At 39.6% G+C, this 3,084-nt stretch overlaps 1 pseudogene; it reads right to left on the bottom strand.

Annotated features, from left to right (window-relative positions):
* Window positions 1–313: 313 nt before the first annotated feature.
* On the bottom strand, window positions 314–1,546 carry LOC121322114 (annotated as a pseudogene).
* Between the last annotated feature and the right edge of the window lie 1,538 nt (window positions 1,547–3,084).

Here is a 3,084-nt window from a genome sequence, read left to right as displayed (position 1 = left end):
TAATCTACTTCAGTGAGAAAAATTGATTTAAAAAAGTATCATTCTGTATTGTTAAAATATGGCAATTTGACCTACACTATGGTATCTCCCTTGATATTGTCAATCATTTTTCATGATGTGCCTGTTGACAGTATACAACAAAAACTAACATGATTTGTGTTTATATAAGATGTAATGATTTTAATGAAGACAGAAATTCAATAAGCATAAATGTGTCTATAATGTTACTTTATATAGTTTTGCATATCCCTTAAAACATGTAAACTGACAAACAAGTGCACTGTAAAATTAAAAGCAGTTTTATTTAACATTTGAAAACTACATTGAGATTAATATTGTATTAGTTAACATACCATTAAATCAAACCCACATATTTTCTAAGGGCTGCGCTCTGTTTTTGTACCCTTGTGGTAAAAATCTGACCTATGCTTTCTCTGAGGTGAACTCAGCATACACTGATTTGCTAGAGGAACATCTATACTCTCCATACTCTGTCTTGACACTCTTGCCCTGGGTAACAATAAACTCTACAGGGACTCTCACTGACACTTCTTTCCTGATGACATTCACATTTAGCTCTGTTTGTGGCAGGATCTTTGCTGGCATATTCAGGGTACTCGTTTCCTTTTGAGTTGTCGACTCAGTTTTCTCCTTTTCAATGGTGAAAGTGTTGGAAACTGATAGGCTGGCCTCCATGGAAACCCCAGGTACAACATCCATGGAAAACGTCGTCCCTGCAGTGATGGTGGTGGAGTTGCTAAAGTGCATGCTCTGGCTGACAGTTGATTCATACTCTTTGGAGGCACTTGTAGAAAAGGATTGCTCAGTGTCTGTTCGGTTCACCCCTGTAATCTCATCAATCTTGAGGTTTCTCTCATTCTCTTTCACCATCTGGTCCCACAGGATCTTAGCTTTAACCACAGGTCTGCCAGCCTTCAAAGGACGAACATGACTCACCCTGTCGTTGAATCCGAAATCATTGTAGTTAGCAACTCTTTCTCCCATCCTGGCCACAATCTGACGACCGTTACATTCTGTGTGCTCATACAGCACCCAGGCACCGCGGTTCACAATGTGGGAGGAAAACTCATCATTGAAGTGTGCAAATGTGAGGTTGGTTTCAGTGTTTAAAACCAGCTGACATCCTTGAAAATTGCAGTGCTGAAACAAAACGATTTCAGGGTTCTCAAGATCCTCTGTGATGATCTTTAGTGAGGAGAATGTATCATTTCCGTTATACTGGCATACTCCCCTTCCTCATAAACTCTCTGTTGGCCATCATAGTTGATGTGCTCATAAGCTATCCATGGCTGGCCGATTACCTTCAAGGATGAAATGCAGTCGTTAAAGCTTTCATTTATCAGATTGGGAACATCTCTGTAGAACTCTTTGCTGAGGCCCTGGAAATTGCAATGCTGATACACGACGATCCTGCTCATGGTGGGCGTTTTCAGTTTCTGTTGGAATGCACTTCTTGAGCACCGGCAAGTTGTAGTATACAGAACGGACTGAGCTGACAGTTTATATAAGCACACAGTTCACAGGGTTTGCGATACACCACTTTAAGGTGAAAGAAAGGACAGAATGTTTCATCACACCCTTAGGTTGAGTCAGAGTAGAAACTTTTTATGATTTTATGTAGAAACTATATATCCCATGTACATGCTTTACCCCAGAAGAATATACTGGTTACTGATAAAGTGACCTTTATTCTCCAGAGCTCTCTGTTGTTTGATGACTTCTGTTGGTGTGCGGACTTGTGATTACATGTCTGGGGCGATACCGTTTGAGTGCGTAGCGGGTGAACTGCCACAGGGGATAAAAGCCAGGGGAGTTTCTGTTTGGAGTGTGTGTTTTCTGTTTAGGGTGTGTGTTTTCAGTTTGGAAGGGTGTGTTCTTTTGTTTAGGAGTTTGCTTTTATGTTGGAGAGTTTTTTGTTTAGAATTAAAGGAAGACCTGGAACTGACTATTTATTTTGATTATTTATTTTTGAACCTCTTTTTGTTGGCCCTTGTGCCTGTTTGTTTGACTATATTTTTGTTTAATAAAGAACTTTATTTTGCCTTTACTCTGTCTCTGAGCCTCAACACTCTGTCATCCTGTCGCAGCGATATACATCGGAGTGGTGTTAGTGTCTTAGGACAGTAGTTAAAATGACAAGCTCAAAGCCCCAGTCAGGAGTACGGGAGTACTTGACTGAAAAATGAGTAGACAGCAGGAAGAAGGCACTAGAAAAAGGCTGGCAACCAGACAGCCCAGATCACAAGCAAACCAAGTGGTTTCAAGAACAGAAAAAGGACAGACAAGAGTATGCTGTAGTAATCATGTTGCATAAGGCAGAGCGACTGGCTGCAGAATTAGAGGAAGTGAAAAGGGCGCTGAGAGCAAGCAAGCAGAACATGATCTTGATGTGAAATCATGGGGTGATTGGGCTATAGTGCGTGAAGTGCAAGAAATTGGGAAAAGTGCAAGAAATAGGGAGAAGAAAAGGATGGAATAGATTGGGGTTATTTAGATTGGAAAGCCAGAGAATGGCAGGTAGAATAATATTTGGTTTCTAAAACCCAGAATTAAATCAATGTTTTATTTTCAAGTATTTGCATATTGATGATTGTTTAATTTGTTTTGAACTAAACAGGGAGATAGCGTTTTCTTGAATGGAGAACACTTGGTTTAATGAAGCACCAAAGTTACTAGTATTAACTGGTTTTATTTGCACATATACAAGATGTTTTGTTTATGTTGGTCACAATTGATTTTTTACGGAGCTTCTAACAGGGGAGGTGATAATAACTAGATTAATGTGGCAACTGAGATATTAATAAATCACGTATAATGCAATGATAGTATAAGTCGGGGACTAAACCTGAAACAAAATAAGGGATCTAGATGAGAATATTAAAAATATTTTCGTGATAAATACTCTTGTGTGTGTTGTAAAGGACAGTTGTATTGTTTTTATGTTGTATTGTGTTTGTGACCGCCCATGCTAGCAAGCTGTATGGTTGTTCTTAACCATGGGTGGTGGTGTAGAACTGGACATGTGTTGCTTCCCCAGTAAAAAGCACCTGCAGAGGCTGTAAG

The sequence above is a fragment of the Polyodon spathula genome, chromosome 10 (genome assembly GCF_017654505.1).
Source record: "Polyodon spathula isolate WHYD16114869_AA chromosome 10, ASM1765450v1, whole genome shotgun sequence".
In the NCBI taxonomy this organism is placed as follows: Eukaryota; Metazoa; Chordata; class Actinopteri; order Acipenseriformes; family Polyodontidae; genus Polyodon; species Polyodon spathula.
The sequence above is the reverse complement of the archived record's forward strand: the minus strand, read 5'-3'. Positions and strand labels throughout refer to the sequence as shown.